Genomic DNA, 19,987 nt, shown 5'->3' on the forward strand with positions numbered 1-19,987 from the left:
TTTTAGTTCGACCAAGGTGATTTCCCTACAGGGTGAGCACATAAATCCACATCAGTTTTTGGCTAAACCAAATAAATTCAGTCGAAACCAAAACAATGACAGCTGCACCGCCGAAAACCAGCAGACCAAACAGACCAGAAACATTAACAATAGCAACAACAGCAATACCCCATAGAAAAACTGATGGCTAAAAGCACTTTCCCTCAGCAATCTATCGATTTTTCACGTTCCTTTTATATACTCGTACTCGCTTGCTGCGCATATTTTCCTACCGCTTGCTGTTGTCGCTGTTGTTGCTATTGTTTGTGCGTCCATTATTGGGTGCTCAGTTCTAATTTAGCGAACACTTATTTCGGGCTCATTGCCGGTCATTAGCATTAACCGTGGGCTGGAGGAGAGCAGCGTTGCATGAATAAGTATGAGCTGGCACTAACACACGTGAATATATACATGTACATATGTATATAAGCGGCAGTATATGGAGTGCCCGGCTTGTGGCAAGTGCTGATTGCTCTATGACTTGTGGCGCCTGAAAAATTTCTACCAGCCCATACGCTCAAGTTGCGGTGAAATGTATTTGATTTCGTAAGGTTGGCTTTACTCAACTGGTCAATATAAGTAGTTGGGCGGAGCGCACACACACACACACATGTGCAGACTTGCTTGGGTAAATATTTAATGGATTTTTGTGATTTTTTTGTTCGATAAAATGTGTATAAATTCCTTGTGTGGCACAAAAATATTTTGCTGGAAAAATATGAATTTGCACAAATGCTTTTAGAAGGTGGGCGTACGGCAAATTGAGTAGTCCCCAGGTCATGCACTTAACGTGCCAAGTTTAAATATATGTTTGTTGGTGGTAATAGAAGAATAAGTTATAGTCTTTTTGTATAAGACGTTGCGCACAACTGGCGGTGGTTCTATTTTAGAAAATGTCAATATTTTTGGTGACGCTTTTAGGGCTGGCAGGCTGCACCAGCTTAGCACATGCCGCCAATTGGCTAATTAAATAACGATGAAAATATATTCTAATGAATTAATTTTGGTATATTTTGTCAACATATTTTAATTTTAGTAAAAAGAAAACTATTTATAAGAATTATAGAAGTGAGTAAATATACTCATAAATTAAAGTAAGAAATAGTAAAAAAGTAAAAAAAAATATTTTGGGCTTTCTGTAATGAATATTCTATGCTGCTAATTTAATAAACTAAACTTAACTTAACCTTTTTGATACAATGAAATTTCTTCACATTTATTTTATATATATTATATTTGAGTTATGTCCTTCATTATAAAAACCTTGGATTCACTATAAAATATAGATTTAAATGATCCGCGTGATGAGCTGAGTTCATTTAGCCATGTCCGTCTGTCCATCAGTTTCTCTGTACATAAGCGAACTAGTCCCTCAGTTTCTGAGCTATCTGAAATGTTGCACTCGTGTTCTTCTCCCCAAAAAACTGTGCAGTTTTCGGAATACCAGATATCGGACTACTATGGCATACACTTCCCATCACAATTGAACGATTAAAACCAAATTCTTGTATGATGGGGTAGGGTTTTATGCTGCGAGACTGAGAACAAAAACTGATCTAATTTCTCGAAAGTCGCTTTACTGTTTATCAAAATATTACCACTTAAGATTTATACTCTTTTGCATGCCCCTGAACCAGTTGTCGGAGCAGTTTGCCCATTTTGATTGAGGTATCTCCAAAACATGCGAAAAACGTTGACTTCTTAGCTTATTTTTTTATCTACGGAAACAAAAAGAAGTCATTCGGTGCCAATTTCGCGGAATGGTGCCGATTTGACAGTCTTTCCCCGGTTAGAAATCCGGGTCCGTTGTCCGTTCCTGTTACGTAGACCCGACTGTCTTGGGAACGGTTCTTGGAATGATCTACATCCTCAGTTGAATTCACCATACCAATAATAACTGGTCCTTGTTGCAGTTTCAACGCCAAAAATTGAATTAAGTTCATCGATGCACTGTTTTTGAGTTAATATATTTACATATTTAATTGCATTTTTTGGTCGAGATGAATATTTTAAGTTACTGTAAACAGCACAAATAGTGCTCGTACAGCAAAATGTTTTGAGAGAGATTAAAATCAAAAATGTTAAACTTTACGAGGTTGTGAGTTGCCAGATTGTAACACTAAGGTTGCCATATTCCGAAATATCAAAGACAACAATATTCGGTGTACATACATCGCTCTAGTTCAGTTAAAATATTGTTCTCATATTTATATGAAAATATCACCTGTGAGCGATTTCGTAAAACTCGGTTTCTTAGTGCTTAACATGCTCTCTTTGCTTTTATGCCACTATCAGATATTTTGGGGAATTGGAGCAGAACGCATTATCTCAAAAAGTATGTCTGAAAATTACTTCATTTGCTCTAGGTTATTTCTACCCCTCTTCTGATAGGCTCTGCCGATAGAACATGGGTCTTTTTCATTGTTAAGATTAACTAGCCGTAATTTTTCATTTAATTTCTTCTTAAAATAAGTTATACTGTTGATTCTAATATCGGTGTGAGATTGAGAAGAGAATGCATACTTCTATCAACTTCAACAGATTAGCAATTTGGCGTCACTTTAATGAGAACTTAATCATTCAAAGTTTTGATATGCTCTTTTACATCGCGCGATCACATGAAACCATATAAACCATAAAACCAACCATTACTTCACGTGTGGAAAAATACACAGTCAATTTCTGTTTGTTGACTTTATTTTATTTCACTTTTGTTATCAAATTGCGCTTAGGTGCATTTTTGAACTTTTCCAACTTTGACATAGCGCTGCCATATGAGCACCTGCTTTAACAGCGCTGCTACAAAGCGTTTAAACTTTTGCTTTGAGTTAAAAATCCATTAAATTTTTACGCTTCAACTTTTTAATCCCAACCACTTTACGGCGCAACGCTAACACTGCCGCAGTCATTACGTTTGAAGCAGAAATAATTAAAGTCTAAATTGCCAAAGAGTTGACTCTAGCCAAAAGAGCGCAAAAAAGCCAAACGCTGACACGGGCAATAGATACCCGGCGCACATGGCACTGCTGTCGTAAAGTGATAGGTGTGCACACAGAGTGCATACTCGTATAAGAGAGAGAGAGAGAGGGAGGCAATGCATGTGTGTGGGCATGTGCTAAATGCCTTGGCTAATTGTGTGAAATCAGCTTGGCATAAAACGTCAACATTTTCAAAAAGTTCACTTTTTGTTTTTGTTGTTTTTTTTTTATTTTTTGCAAAAAAAGAGTATGGAACTGTAATAAAGTTACTCCTTTTACTTTTGACTTCAAAGTAAAAACTTTTACCGGCACATATGTGCGAAAGAGCGACGGAGCAGGGTGTTTTTGATCTCCATTGCTAATACCGTTATGCTGATAGCATTGGTCTGACAGCAATTTTCTAAAGAGATAGGAAAGTGAAGATTGCATTTGCGGCCGCTGCATGTTGTTGTAAGTAAATGTTTGCAATTAGTCGGCAGCAAAGCACTTGTTAATGGATGGCAAATCAAAGTGGTCACAGAGGTAATAACGTACAGAGAGCGCGTACACTGATCGCCGTTGGTTGCTCATACGACACGTCGGCCACTAATGTTATGTATTATGGGAGTACATTTTGACTTGCAGAGAATTATTCAGGAACACCGAACTTGAAAAAATGGTTTGAGTTTTTGAAGAAATATATTTTTGTGCATAAAGATTTTTAAAAATGAAATGAGATAAATAGCTCTGTTTCGTTTCTCAAAATTCTACATTCTACATAAGTAATTTATGAGCAGGGTTACCCAAGCTTTGATTAAAGAATTTCCATTAAAAATAAAATTGTAATTTTTTATCGTGATTTTGGGTTTTAAAATTAAAACTCACATTTTTAAGATGCTTGGGATTTAACAAAATAATAAAAATTTATTATTAATTAAAAAATAATTATTTTTAATTAAAACAAAAAAAAATTATAAAAAAATTATTTTTAATTAAATAAATTTTTAATTAAAACAAATTTATAAAAAATTGTTTTTAAGTAAAAAATAAAAAATAAATTATAAATAGTAATTTTTAATTAAAAAATAAGTCAAGTAATAACAAGTTTTTTTTAATTAAGAAATAAAAAATATATTAATTTTTTTTTTAATTTGAATGAAATAAGAAAACGAGAAAAGAAGTTAATTTTAAAACAATTTTTATTTTTAATTTTTAATCAATTCGGTAGTTGGGTTTAAAAATGCATTTCTATGGTCTCACACATTTAATTTCTTGGTTAACACCAATATCGCAAATTCACATTTTCACTGACTTTATGATTGTTCTGTTAGATGGCAACCTTCATTTTGCATTTGTCGTTGAAACTTTTCAGAGTTGTTGAAATTTTATACTAACAACCAAATTTTGTGATGTAGATTTTCCTCAATTGTTTTTTAATATTTATTTATATGGCAACAATGTTAATAAATAAGCGTACTTTAATATCTTGTTTTGATTAGCAGAAATATTTTTAGACTAAATTTTTTAGAAAATTATAGAATTTTTTATATTTATACCTGGCAACCCTGTTTGAAATTGAGGATATTTTCAGGTATAGCAATCCTCCTCTAGCATTAAATGTGCGTAAACTATACTTAGAAACTTCTGTTATCTTCAAATACGGCTTAAATCTCTGTAGACATGGCACCCCTGTTGAAAATCAATTATTATATAAATTTAAACAGACTGTGCCATTTAAAAAAAAGAACAAAGCAAAATTTAAAATTGTACTAAAATATTTAGCAGTTCCTTTTCCTTAAATAGCAGTTTAGTTTTTTCTTTATAGTTGGCAACCTTTTTAAAAATATAGTAAAATTTGAAAAATTTAATTTTAAATTAATTAATTTTTTAATTAATATTTTCTTATGTTTGGCAACCCTTATAAAAATATTGTACAGGTTAAGATTTCCGAGCATCTGCATTTTTTGAATGATGTCGTGATTTCCAATTTTTAGAATTTGCAAAAATTTGTGATTCTTAGATAAGTGGCTACTTAAAAATAAAAATTATATACAAAATTTAAAAAAAATATATTTCAAAATAATTCTGCACTTAAAATTATGTTTGCAACTTCGATATTAATTCTCAGTTACACAAAATTTTTATGCACAAAAAAATGCTAAAGTTCCAAGCGTAAACAGCAGTAATCATTACTTTGCGAACTGCACGATTATACAGTTAATGTTTTTCTTTTAAGCACGAGGCACTCAATAACCGGGCTTCTGAAGCTTCGGTCTCACCAACAGCAGCATTAAAGCAAAAATACAAATATATACACACATACATATGCACATATATGCATAAGTGTGTGTAAATATGCCGAAAATTTGCCGAGCACACACAGCGCTTATTATAACATAAATTACTTGCCACTTAAAGTGTTGCAATAACTAAAATAAAGTAATATTTATTTAGTGTATATGCATGAGTTAACATATACACAGTTACATATATGTGTATGTGTATAAGTGTGTGTTTGTGGATAACTAGTATATGAATATGTTGACATATACACATGAGCAGGAACACAAACAGAAACTTTCAATGAAATCTCTTGATAGAAACAGGAGTGATGCACACAAAAAATAAGCACGCACACATACACATACTACATCCATATACACTAATGTGTATGTGGACAAAAACAAAAACAAACAATAACATGCGAAACAAAAAGTTCGGAGAATAATGGCACAAGGAGTAGTGGCTGCCAGTAGCGGAGCACTCAAGGCGCCTGGCCAGAAGAGCAACATTGAGTGGTGAAAGGCGAGGAGAGGTGTAAGCCTCGGCTCTGCAGTTATAGCAGATGTGAGCTGGGAAAATTCACACGCACGAGACGTTGCTTCCCAGCCCGTGCCGCAATGCCACGCCATGGCTCGCTTGCAGTGCAAGTTTTGCGCTCGCCAGCGTTGCTGCTGCAGCTGCTGTTGGTGGTGCTGGTGCTACTCGCTCGGTGGCTTGCGGAAATTTTTCAAGTATAATTCATCCTTGTGCACATAATTAAATGCCATCAAAAACTTATGCGAGCGCTTTTGTTTTGCTTTGTTTTGTTTGTGGCACAGCTACTTTTTTCACTTGCACACACACAAATGGATGTATTGCTCTTCTTGTTGTTGTTGTTTCTGTTGTTTGATGCTTTTGTTTTATGGGTAATATTAAGTTAGTGTTTGACTGCTGCTGTTGGTGTTATTTTGATTTTCTGCTTAATTTGAATTGTTTGCAGTTTCACTTAAAAAGCTAGAAAAGGCAGAAAACAACAATAAAAAGGCACATACACACACACACACACAGTCAAAGCAAGTGAGGAAATTGTAAATGCCAAGCATTTCGGCGCTGAAGTGCAGTTGCAATGGGCTGGTGCGGCAAAGTTTTGCTGTCAACACATGTCTGCAATGAGCTGCACAACACACACACGCACGTACGTATTATTGGAAGCATACTTTTAGGTGCATGCATGTGTATTCGTGGTGTGCTTGTAAAATGCCGTTCAGAATGTCTGTTAGAATGCACTCAACAGCGGTGAAGCTCAGCACGAATGAACTTACTGTTGAAAACTTGTTTGAAAGAGGGTTGCCACCTACATATGTATGTATGTAGTTTAAAATATGCATGCAATATAAATTGTAATATAAAAAAGTTACACCAATATGTGTCTTAAATCAAAGATACAATATTTAAGACGCTTGCTGCTGAAAATAAATTTTTAAACAGAGTTGCCAGCTGTTTAACATTTGATTATTTATTTATTTTTTTTTTGAAATTATAATTTTATCAATTTGGTGGGGAAGCTTAATCAGTTTTAGGCACATTTCAGTCGAAAATAAATTTGAGAGTTGCCACATGTTTTGAATTTTTTGATAGTATAATTTAAATAGCGTTGCATTGACATCATTTTTAGACATATTTCCGTTGAAAATACATTTAAGTGTTGCCACCTGTTATGAATTTTTGAGTATTATAATTTCAATGGTGTTGTATTATGAAAGAACTATAAGAATATTTTTAGGCAACTAAAACAGTTCAATATATACTTTCTTTAAAAATATATTTGAGCGCTGCCACCTGTTTTGAAATTTTTGATTTAATATATGCAATAGTTATACATGCTCAGCAAGTGAGAGGTAATGTAGAATTAACTGCCCGTAAATATTTATGATATAATCAGCAGTTCACCAATCAACTTTCAGTCATTACAAATTTTACAATTTTTTAAAATCAAATAAATAAAAAAAAATATTTTCGAGGTGTAAAAAATTTGATTGTGAAAAATTACTAGCAGGTTAAATATTTATTTTTCGTTCAAAACTATTTTTTTTATTTTCAAAAATTTTTTTTCTTTAAATTTCCTTTCCAAAAAAATATTTTACTTAAATTTTTTTCCAAAAAATTTGTCTTTATTTTTTTAATCGGAGCCTTTTTATTATTTTCATTTCAATGAAAGTAATTAAATTTTTCCTACTGGATACTTTAGATTACATTACACCCACCGTTGTTGTTATTGTTCGAGGCAACTTGGAAACAATAGCATACCGGATATGTCTCCGGAAGAAATTTTATATTTATGTAATTTACTGCGATAAAGTTATTGAGGTGACTCTTTACAAGTTGGAAAAAGAGTTATTGTACTCCAATTAGAAACAGATACAAATTTGTGCGCATTTAAGACTATATATGATAAAATCTTTAAAGTGATAGTTAGAAAAAAGAATATTTGTTTTGACGTAAAAGACTTAATAAAAATTACTTTACAGGTTTTTTCCATTCAATTTCCTTTGTTAATAAATAATTTTGTCTTTTTTATATTGAAAATAACTCCTTCTTCTTTTTTCTCTTTTCAGGTATGTTATGTGAAGGCTTCTAAACTGGGTCAAAAAGAGACAGGTATTAGTGTTTATATAAAATCTGATTTATATTTCGGATACAATTTCCAAAACTCACTTTACAAAAAGAAATATTTGCAGTTATAGCTCTCGTTATAACATTTATGAGCTCGCTTTCGACCTCTTTTGGAATGATATTATCTAGTTCTAAGTTGAATGTCGCGTAATTATTTATATTTTTTAGACAAGATAACTTTATATAGTTATATATGATATATAGCATACCGATTTTTGCTCATCTATTTTTCAGCCCGCAGACTTTTCAATTGACCTATTAGACATAATCAAAATCAAATCTTTTGGAAAAATACACATATCGTACCCTGTGCTCTTGCGCAGCCATTGTTGCCCCAATATGGCATATAAACGCTTATTGCCTATTTTCCGTGCGGTGTAGAAGTAACCATTTTCTTCTTCGACATGAGCACAAGACGAGTGGAGTACGTGGTCCAGAATGGTTATAATCCGGGTTGATGTGTTAAACACAGATTGTACATCTGTCTAAAATACTAAGGACCTACCTTATTTACCCGATTAAGTGTGATATTTTAAGATTTGAAGGCTGCTGACCAGACAAACATGTAGAAGATGAAGATGTACCAGTAGAATGAACCGAAAAATAACCTCACTGTAGATTAGCACATCCTTTTTATCTATTTAAAAACTTTTGATCTACCGCTTTGAACATGACTTTGGTAGTTTTGCATTCCGATATATGAATCCATCGACTTTTATCTTCCTCGCTATGTTTTTGGGCAGATCGTCTTAAAGCAATGCATATGTTTGCCAATGTGCGTCACGTTATCAGATGACAGCCATACACCTCTCTTAGCAATCCCGTCTAATATCTCATTGTCATCGATGCCTTTTTGACGCTTGTTCTTGGTGACACTCTCCACTGCTGCCTTACTTCCCAAAACACTTCTAGCCGATATGCGAACGGAGCTTCTGCGTTGATTGCTGCTTGGTTGGCTGCTGATGCATTAGAGGCTAACTTCAGTAGCAAAAACCTCTGCTTGAAATATATTGTTGTGGTGCGGAAGCTTTAAAGACTGCTTTATGCCTAACTTGGACTGTGTTAAATAAAAAAGATTGCTCTATTTTAGCAGAGATGGTTATGCTCCAAAGAAGACATGAGTTTGTCTTAACCCATTTGTTGCTACTGTAATTTTAGAACAACAAACCTTAAAATGACACATCAGCAAATATGATAATGGTACCGTTATCTTTTCTTTATGCGGTGCGAAAGACTACTGTTATATTCCTCATCAGTCAAGCTACAAGAAAAAATTCGAAATAAATATTTTTCTAACTTTACCAAGTATTAAAAATGCCCTAAATAATTATTAGAATCAGACAGAAAAATTTTTCAGTAATACTCAACCCTCCTAGTACTAGAAGTATGTAGTGTTTTTGTAAGCGTGTAGGCAGATCCGATAGGGAGTTTGCATGTTCTCGCGCCGAATCGCTTTATTTCGACGAAATAATTTATGAAAAAGAAAATCATAAACATAATTTGACACTTTTATTACCTTTTTGATAAACACTGAGCTTATTTTCGAAGAAATTTTTATGAGTTTATTTTTTATTAATTACAAGCTATCTCATTTGCTTCAATAAGCGCTCTACAGCGACAACTGTTTTCAGGTAGTAATGTAACCGCGTGTTCATATTTATATGCCTGTGTGTGTGTTTGATGTGCCCTTTCAATGTGCTATAAATATTTACATCACTTTAATTCAGGAAATAAAATGAAAATGAAAAAATTTTATGCGCAAACTTAATGCGTCATAAAACACGAAACCCGCTTTCCAACGCCAGCGCTCGTTATATTGGTTTCTCTAATGGCCTGAGTGACTAACTAACAAAGGCTAGACTGGAATGTCAAGAAAATTTAATGCCACTGCTATCGGCTAAGCGAAGCTCGCAGGTGGGGTGTGCTGGTGGTCAAATGAGGGAAAAAAGCCAAGGTATGTGGAACGTCAGAATTAATCAACTGCTCTTTAGCCATTCCGCTTTTAATTTATACACGCCAAGCACACACAGCTAGTAAACTACGCAGCACACACACATGCAAAATAAATGTCGGAGAGCGGTATAAGCTTAGCTGGCTATTTAGTAGTCCTGCCTGCTGCAGGCTGGTGAGGTAAATAATTTTCGAAATTCTCATTTATCTGCACAATAAAAACCGTTTCTTTTAGCCACCCTCATGGCGGAGGCGCCTCACAAATCTTAACTCCCGTGTCAACAGGCAATTATGCTGAAAGCTTCGTGCATATAAGCTGCAGCGCTGCTGACGCTGGCCCGCGCGCAAAGCATTTCGCTGAGCCGTTATGATATTTGCGGTAACCGTGTGTGCGTTGCTGTTGTTGTGTGGTGGAAAAACTAGCCGCCACTTGTTTGATTGCCATTATATAGACACACACACATACCTATTTTAGTTTTGCCTTTTGCTGCGCGGCTTAATGTAGCGGCGCTAAACACATACAAACAAACTCTGCTTGGCGCTTAATATTATGCAACAATTCTAAAGAAATTAAGTAAATCAAAAGGCGGCAAATGCTTTGTGACATTTCTGTTGAAAGTGAGGGTGAAGCGTGGGGTCCTTTAAAGGCTAGCCGAGGAGCTTAGCCGCCAGTTCGCGCTAACCTTTCGCATTACCACAGACATTTCTGAGAGTTTAGCCTTTGTTGGCCATGAAAAGACTAAAAGCGTAGACCAATTAAAGGGTGAAAAGTAGAAAACAGTTGCCCCCGGCGGTTAAGCAAAAAATGACTGCTTATGGCTTATACTAAGTAGTCATACATTTTTCTTCTTAGTATTCTTATTATTGGGGTTGAAATACAACAGTTTGAAAAATTAATTATATGGAATTGCTCATTAAGTATTATAGTCATTTATATATATCATAAGAATTGTTGTTCCAAAGGCTAGATCTGAACAAGCTTTTCTTAATTGCACCTTTATTACCTTTTTTTAAATATTAGTTAGCGTTAGAAATTTCATTTGGTATTCACATTTCTGCATCTTCGTATTTTTCCTACTTTCAGGAGCCGTTCGATATTTCCTTTAGAAAACTAACTTTAAGTGGATACGTCCAGATTCAGTCGTTGCAGCAGCTGCAGACCATGCTCTGGGGAATGGTTACCGTCGCTTTGGGGACCGATGGAATACCTCCAGTTTTGCTCTTTTCCACAGGTTTGGAAGCGTTCTGACCGCTTCCTTTACCCTCAGCATCCTGTTCCATCAAATGGCGGCATGGGTGCGCACTGTTCGGCGCCATTTTCAAGAAGAAGGTTTCCAATACCTTCATTTCCACTATTTCCCACTGCTTCTGTGACATTTGTCCCAGCGGGTTACTGCGGTCTATGAACGCAACTGTCAAATGCTGTTTTGCAATCTCATTGGCTGCCCCCGCCTTCAGTTCCGCTTCCGTCGAACGCTGTCTATTTCCAGCGGTATGCTCCTCGATGCGATTAGCAAGCGCTGGATCCCAGGCATTATACCAGTTTCGAGTGGCGAAGTGTGCCTGGCCGCTCTTTGCTTCCTCTTTAGCCAACCGTTTTACATCCTCTTTTTTCAGGCTGGATTTGCCCTCGAGTCGGTTGCATATTCCGACCGCCGCCTTGTACCTCGCTTTTGCATTCTACTTCTTCTTGCTGGGCTTCTTCCGGGGCCCTCTCTTGTTGTCAGAGTTGTAACCCTCGGTCGCCTGCACAGGAGAGTGAAGAAGCACGTTTTCCTTTTGCGCGGTAATGCTTACAGCACTTTCTTGGTCCGAGTCTTCATGGACTGTAAAGCTGGTTTGGCAGTAGCACTACAACCATCGCAATCTGCTTCCAATGCAGTGGAGGTGTGGCCGTTGCCGACTCAGTTCCTATTATCGCTGCGCCCGCCGGTCGTAGCAGCCTCGTCTCCCCTCCCATCGACGTTTGTACTGTTATCTTAGTCCGCTTCGTTTCTTTATAGTCTTCTATATTGAGTTTTTAATTCGGGGGTCTCTACACTTAGCATTTTATGCCTACCGCCACGTACCTCATTGGCAATGGCCATTGTATTACCCATTCACCTACTTTTTATGCATGTAAAGCAGTCCAGAGGAGATGATTGGGAAAATACGTCAGCCTTCGCTAGAAGTCGCATGCCTGCAATATAATGACTCTGACAGAAGCTTACAATCATGACATTGTTGGCAGCGACACCCATTGCTGAGTCGACATCCGCGCGAAGGATGCAGCTAAGAAGAACTTTTGCCGACTGTTTAACTTCTACATCTCGAAACTTTCTCCTCAACCAGAGGGATTTTTCATTATCTTGTAAGCTGACTGAATGCACGATATTCGGTCTGGGTCTGTATTCGACATGTGTTCGAAAGTAAACGCATATTTCCTGGACCTTTCTCGTTTCTTCACTGCAAGAAGCCTAATATGTCTGGAGTGATAACTTTCTAGATAAGCTTCGAAACGGTTGAACCACAGGGTTATCAATTTTCCCGCATACAGACTGGACTTCAAAATTTTTGTTAAAATCTCTCCAGTGGACCACCTCGAGAGTTACGTTTGAGATGTCAAAGAAAGGTTGCTGACCACTTGAAATTGTTTGGCAGGTCATTAATTACGCAGTCCTAATATAGACAGTATGGGACATGGAATATGGATAATGTCTCAGGAAGACTCAAGCCCACCCGTCGAACAACTCCATAGTGAAGCTTGCATGCTTCTGGTTGAGAAACATAATACATTCCAGGCAGTTTTTGCTGTAATGCTTACGCAGAAATCGTACTTACTGCCATCTCCTTTTCCAGGAACATCAAGACATTACGTGGACGAACTTCTACAAGATACTGACACCTTTTCGGACGCGACTAACTTCAGACATGTACTGAACACGAAAGAGCAACAATATCGTTTTTACAATATCAACAAAAATAAGAATAGGACAGGCAATTGAAAAGTAGTAGTAATAAAAAAATCTTTAAGTAATCCATTGTAAGCTCAACATACTAATATAATGTTTAAGGCGATAATACTATATTCATTTCTTTATCATTCAGTACATCATACAGACCTTCGTATTCATCGTCTTATTACAAAACCTTATGAATACTTATAATGAGGCGCTATTAGCTAAATTGGACTTCTATAGTGTTTGTTTGTGATGAAATTAGAAACCAACGCACCACTTTGTATCGAACTACAACTCAAATACCACAGAATTGTTCCTACTACTTCGCTTTCATTCTTATGGTAATACTTCGAATTGCAAAAGTTTGGATCGAAAGTGGTGCCCGACATGCCCGTTAACTTGTTGACAGCACCGAAAGAGGTTAGGACAAAACGTTAATGCCAAGACGAATTATGGCTGTCACTCAGCAAGAAATTGAACGAGCTTCTTTCGAATTGGAACAGGTGCGCGAAACAAGGCTGCCGTCCGTACGGCGTAGCGATTATCGAGCGGAAATTGAATTTGCTTCAATTAAACGAAATTTGTGACAAATGCGAATGACCGACGATCGACGGCGCGCCGCCAACGAAGTTAACTATTTAACTGCGCTGCGTCCAAGCAATCGCCCTGCACATGAGTAATTACATAAATATCCAAATACGTACTTGCAAACATACACACATAAAAACGTAAGGCGTAACTATGCCGCCGCCAATGGCTGTACTCAAGTGACTCATGCGCTTCGTTGAGCGTCTACCCGACCAATTTGCGCAAATAATTTTTATTTACTTCACTCATCGATAGCGAGCCAAAGTCATGCCGTCAGCCGTGGCTGTCGTCGCATTAATAGTATTAATAATAGAACTCCTTGTGAGCCACTTCAGACGACGTTGCTTGCTATATATTGATAGCGTTGGTTGTAGTGCGAACGCGCGCGCACAATTGAGGGGGCTCGAACTTATAAGTGGCTTTGGATAAATGACAGCAACACTGAAATGCAGTGAAGCGCTAAAAACCGCAAAAATAATAACCAATTTTGGAATAACAAATATGGTAGCATGTGTGTATAAAGGGTGGTCCGGTTATTTTTGACGGTGATGTCTTGTTCGTGCTGGAAATATTGGCGAAAAACGAGCTTCATATTGCCGCTGGACGAGACGGAATGGGAGATCGACTGTGGACCAACATATATTCATATAATGACAGTTTACTTTTATTTTCCTCTAAAGACTTCAGTGCAAACGCGCGTTGTTCAAAGATGAAGGTTAATAAACATCTTAAATGACCTAGAAGATCTCTGCCGAGGTGCATGCTGCTTGAATCCCCTTTCATCGGCCTTTTCAGGCAAGAAAACTTAAAAGGTCTGGAGAGACCACATCTGGACCGTAGGGTGGCTACGGATGCGTTGGGATGCCGGCCTTGGTTAGGCAGCTTTTCACATGAAAGACGGCGTGAGCTGGGGCGTTGTCATGGTGCAACTTCCAATCGGCTGCGATGTCTTGTCGGACCCGATTGACCCTTCGTTTGAGTTTCTTGAAGACTTCCACGTAAAACTTGGCGTTGACGGTTTGTCCAGGTGAAACACATTCATGGTGGACGATGCTTTTGATGGCAGCAAAGATCGTTTTCACTTTGGATTTGCTTATTCTTCCGGTCTTCCTCAGCAACCTCTTCCCGGCCCTCCAAAAAGACTTGATGCCAGCGAAACACACCACTTCTTGCTAAAGCAACATCTGGGTAAGCCTGCTTGATCACACCAAACGTCTCTGTACTGTGTACGTACCTCTGCTCTAACGAGTGATGCATTGCACCACTCACAAAAACACCTCGCGCGAAAATCTTTGTCCTGTCTCTCCAGGTGCTCGGAGACAACTGACCAGCCGCTCGTTCGTTAGCTAGGAACGCCCTCTACCGAATCCAGTCGGTGCGCGCAAGCGTATTTTTGCAATACCTTTTTGAGGTAGGAAAACCGTTCTCATGGACTTGATGTATGTACGATGGCATCAATTCTATATATTTCTTTTCTCAAAATTTTAGTAAGGAAAGCACGTTACGCATCACCCTGTTTGTATTTTTATATACGGCACAATTGCCAGCGATAAATTTAAGCCTTTTCTGTATGAACATAATTGCCATTAGAGACACATGATGGCCATCAATAATTCCCATCATGTGCGTGTCCCAATTTCTGACAGTTCACAATTCAGGCCGTCCGGCGCATCGATTGCTTGCTTAGTCTAGACTATAGCGCTAACAAAGCCAAAATAAGCTGAGCCATTGCTAGCAGTAGTGATTGCGTTGCCTGCCTGCGGGTGGTGTTGGTGCTGGTGTTGACTTATCAAGTGCATTGACCAACATAGCTAAGAGGAGTGGCGTTGTCTTCGCAATAACTGTGCGTTGGAGTGCCTGTCTTCTAATAATTGGCCTTTTCGCAATTCAACGAACGTCCTAATCGAAATTTCTTTACTGTCCTATCGCAGTGAAGAGGAAAATTTGTACGAAAATTGATTTTAGCTCCCCTCACGCTAAGCACACACACACACCCACATACAAAAATATAGACACACCAGTTGACATTTATGGCTCCTCCAATTTATTTTCCTATACGGATAGCAATAAGCCCTTCGCTCCTCCTTTGACATCGCTATCGCCATCGCCATCGCCTGCCAGCCTTCGTATAATCTTTTAGTACAATGTACGAGTCACAGCTTTAAGTATTTGCGCCTTAACCCGGTTCGACAAAGGAAAAGAAGAGTGAAATGTTGAAAAATGTACGTTTGCACTTTGGAAATTTATTTGCACTTCCGCTGCGAGTAAATCTGTAAGGATCTTTCCAGCTACTTGCCATATAAAGTAGCCACTAACAACACACCCGGCATAGTAATGGCTGTCGAGATAGACTGTGTTAGTAACAGCATATAAATTCCATAAAAACGAGCTGATGGAGATTTGTGTGTGCAATATGCGGTGCGGTGCAGTGCAGTTGAGGGGAGAGACGTGCGCTGGCGCAATGTTGGACCATAAGCACATTGGCCTGCAATGAGACAAGAGGACAAGTGTGTGAGCCTGCGACTTGAGTGGCGTAGGAATTCGGTGAAGCCGTGCCAAGTAGGGCGTAAGACATTGGCGCACAGTGGGTGTTTTTGTATAAAATAAGCGTATAAATATATGAACAATGTTTCTGCAGAAGCTGAGAGTTGCTTTCGAAGGCAATTTGAACTGAACTTGGGTTAATATAATGTAAAAATTAATATTTTTTATAATACAGTGAAATAATAGGTTGTTGGTCGGCTATATACGAAGCTCAAGGTATGTCTCCGTAGGTAAGGATAAAGTAGATTACTTTCAGCTATTTTTTTCTTTTCATCAAACTGCAATTTTTATCGAACTATCGAAGAGCCTCTTCATTTAGCATCATTAGAGTTCTTGTCTCGGAGATTTTGGAGACTTCGGAGGAATAAATTGATTCCCACTACTTCTCAGAAGAACACAAAATTAGGTCCAATGGTTTAAACAATTTCGATCCTAAAAGGGGCAGCACATAACGCCGGTCTGTTGTGATGAAAATTGTACTTGTATAAAGATGAAGAGAAAACTTTTCAAAATTGTGCTGGGGACGAAACTTGTAGTAGTAACTTGTACAGTTTGAAAAATAATCCAGGGTAACTGGGTTTTCTTAAGGTGAATTTCATACTTGAGAAACTTTTTAAAATACATAGAGTCATCCGCAAACGAGCCCTTCAGTTTTTGAGATAATGATCTGAAATTTTGCACACGACCTTATCTCTCCACGTCCACGATCTCACAACTTTCTTTCTCCAAAAAAAGTTCTTTTTTTTTTTAAATGTTATGTTTGAGATATCTTCACGAAATTTGGCATAGAAAAAATTATTCAGATCGGACCACTATAGCATATAGCTGTCATACAAATTGACCTCTCAAAATCAAGCCTTTGTACGGAAAACTTTTTTATTTGACGAGGTATCTTCACGAAATTTGAAGTAGATTCGTATCTAAGGCAACGCTAGAATCGTTGAAAAAATTATTCAGATCGGACTACTATAGCATATAGCTATCATATAAACTGATCGATAAAAATCAAGTCCTTGTTTGGAAAATCTTTTAGTTGATGAGATACCTTCACGAAATTTTACATAGATTATTACCCAAGACTGCGCTACAATCTACGAAAAAATTATTCAGATCGGACCACTATAACATTTAGCCACCATTCAAATCAAAAATTAATTTTCTTATATAGAATTTTTTTTTATTTTTTTAACTTCAGTGCATCCTTAAAAAAAATTGTTTTTCATCACTAAAATATCATGTGGCATCCACTGCACGCCGTCTACTCATGTGTAGCGACCGCCGCGACCAGCATGTAGCCGCATTGTCGATAGTCGTAGTCATGCCACAAGCGGCAAGCTGTTCCAAGATGTCGGCACGCAAGTATGCCAACATTCACACTACCTTCAATTTGCGGTCGTCTCTGTTGCATTAGTTGGCGTTATTAATGTTGCATCGTGTTCGAAGTGACAACGTGTAATGTGCAGTTATTTGCTGGTTGCAAGTTGACTGTACCGGCTTCCGTCTGCTCACACACACACACACACTAGTGGACCCAAAACTCATATCAGGATTTGCCACCAAGATGTGACCGTATGTGTGAGTGTGTATGTGGCGTGGTGGCTTTGCTTTATCTGTTTGTCGTCTCCGCGGTGCACAAACACGGTCTCAAGAAGATATACTTTTAATACTTTTGTGCGCCATGAAAAGCTTTTGCGAGTAGCCCCAACTAAAGGTGCTTAAATTGGACGCTGCAACATATTTTATGTGGGAATTTCAGTAACGCTTGTGTGGCAGGCATCATAAATGTGCCACATGTGTGTAGGTGTGGGTGTGTGCTTTCGCATATTTATATGTGTTTGTATAGCAAAATAACGGTGCATTATTATCATTTTTATCTGCAATTACGCTAACGATCCAATGAGTTCGTTTTCGCTCAGTTCGCCTAAAAGCTCACTACTAACCAGATGCAACCGAAGAATTTCAAGTTTTTTCCTTGCATGCAAAATATTTATGCGTTTACGCCTCGTGCACCATTGAACGCAGGCATTCTCGCATTTCCCTCGCTCTATTTGCATAAACTCAATTACACACACACACACGTGTGGACGCACACGCACATATATATGTATATATGAATTCACCTGCGTGGCAATCAAATTGCACTGCAAATGTTAAATTCCATGTTGACCAATGGCTTTCGAATAGCATATCCATTGCCGGCATAAAACCATAACTGATGAGCCTGGCCAGCCACTTGACGCTTGGAAATGAGATACTTTTCCGCGTAATTTAAACATTGATTGCATCTGTCGACGGCATATCAGTTACTCGCTATTTGGTTGTTGCTGTTTGTGTTGCTGGTGCTGTTGGATATTATTTCATCCTTGCCACATAACTGTATTTGCACATTTGAATTGATTATCCCGGATGAAACTGCAGAATGCTGGAATGCTGCACGCACACACACATACAACAGCCGTATGTGGAACTGCTTTCAATTGCAACGATACTTCACACCTACAAAATTATACCTGCGTTGATGAACTAGCGCTTAGTTTGAGCTGATAGTAGGCATACCGGCATGTCTACCGAATTCGGTACCCTGCGGATTATGCCCAGTTACCATTAGCGATTAGAGTTAGCGGTGATTTGAGCGTATAGCCTATAATGTTATTGTACATATTGTGCATGCTCATTGAAAAGGTCTTGTTCCAGGCCTCTTATTCAAAGAGTAATGACTCTTAAATATAGTAGACTATCTAGTTTGTAAAAATACCCAGTTCTCTTTAACGACCGCTCACGAATTCATTAAAAAGACCTTCTTTTAGAACAATCTGAAGATCTTTCGTTGGATATTTATAAATAACCGTCAACGTTTGCCGATCTCAAGAAGAACTTGAATCTTGAAGTAACTATGTAGCTGGTTTGATGAAGTTAATATTACATTACAACTTCAACGATAGGTAGTTTGATATTCTAATATCAAATTTAAAAAATTATAAATCACTTCCACAATGTCTTGCTACCATTCGAAGAATGTCATCTACATTGTTGTTGAAGAAATCTTGAACAATTTACCAAACAATCTCGATAAATATCGCTAGGAAGTAGAAAACCCAAACAACACTCACTATTTCAGCTGGTTTTTTTAGCTGATACCGAATGATAGAAAATTAACTTCGGCTTCCTAGAAAGTGCCTCCTTATACACTGGCTGTAGTGAGCGCCTTCTGTTCTGTGTCGAATCGGTATCAAACACTCATTCGTTCAATATTGAAGCTATAATTTTGTACTATTAAATATGGTAAAATATGATAAAAATGGTGGCAGAAAACATCCTTTCAGCAATGCTGCCGAAATAACAGTTCTTTTGAGGTTAAAAATCTGGACCCGTGCCGGCTGCATAGACCCGACTATCAGGGAAAGATTGTAAATACAAGCAGTGTGAAGTGTTGCATGTGGAAACGTATATTGCTACCAACTCATAGCTCTTAACGTCAGTCCACTTTTTGAGGTTATGACAGGGAGAGAGTTACAGGCGCCTAGAGAGAGAGAGAGGGAGATTAAACTATGGACTTACAGAGTTAAGAGACAAATGTACTCTCCGATTGATGTAATTTGCTCGTTGTTACTCAAGTGTTGGCTTGGCATTGTCCATCCTTTGTTTGGGGGATATTTATGATATATTTCTTACTTCAAGTTTATGTCGCTTCTCAAAAGTTTTTCACTGTACCTCGATAAAACTAATTTTGTTATTTTACAGTCAACCCTGGGTTTTTTAGGGGAATATACTGTGAAATCTGTCATTCTGACTGTTGACTTTAGTATTTTAATCGGGTTTACGAAAGGATATCATCCCGTCCCTAACTAATCGTTCAATTGAATTTAATTTATTTTTACACTTCATTCGGGCTTCTAAAAAATGTGCCGAAGATATATACTTAATGAAGAAGAACTCATTTCGACGGGAAGCGAAACGAATAACTTGAAATAGGATTTTAATCAGTCAACCATCCATATTAATCCATCCATAATACGGGCACAGAACATAATTTCC

General features: G+C 37.5%; 1 protein-coding gene and 1 pseudogene across 4 annotated transcripts in view; one reads left to right on the forward strand and one right to left on the reverse strand.

Annotated features, from left to right (window-relative positions):
• LOC126755964 (uncharacterized) overlaps positions 1-19,987 on the forward strand; it is a 515,745-nt gene that overhangs the window by 126,000 nt on the left and 369,758 nt on the right. The window lies entirely within an intron of this gene.
• Positions 11,146-11,968, reverse strand: LOC126763782 (uncharacterized; annotated as a pseudogene).

The sequence above is a fragment of the Bactrocera neohumeralis genome, chromosome 2, assembly GCF_024586455.1.
Source record: "Bactrocera neohumeralis isolate Rockhampton chromosome 2, APGP_CSIRO_Bneo_wtdbg2-racon-allhic-juicebox.fasta_v2, whole genome shotgun sequence".
Classification (NCBI taxonomy): domain Eukaryota; kingdom Metazoa; phylum Arthropoda; class Insecta; order Diptera; family Tephritidae; genus Bactrocera; species Bactrocera neohumeralis.